Here is a 243-nt window from a genome sequence, read left to right on the forward strand (position 1 = left end):
TTGGACCAACGTAGTCAGTGTACGTTTATGGCCCTTGCTTTTATGATCTGTCAGCTCATATGACCACAAATGCTCAACATACCAGGCCTCATAGTCTTTCAGTAGAAAGAAAATGTCATTTCTGAAAAGTAATATGTTTCTGATCTCTTTAAAAACAGGCAAGGCAGCATGTACCCCAGTGCAAACAAACATGCCAGCCACAAAAGTTGTGCCTTCAATGGTTACCTGTTTTGTGCCATATAC

Source organism: Etheostoma spectabile, unplaced genomic scaffold (genome assembly GCF_008692095.1).
Source record: "Etheostoma spectabile isolate EspeVRDwgs_2016 unplaced genomic scaffold, UIUC_Espe_1.0 scaffold333, whole genome shotgun sequence".
Taxonomy (NCBI): domain Eukaryota; kingdom Metazoa; phylum Chordata; class Actinopteri; order Perciformes; family Percidae; genus Etheostoma; species Etheostoma spectabile.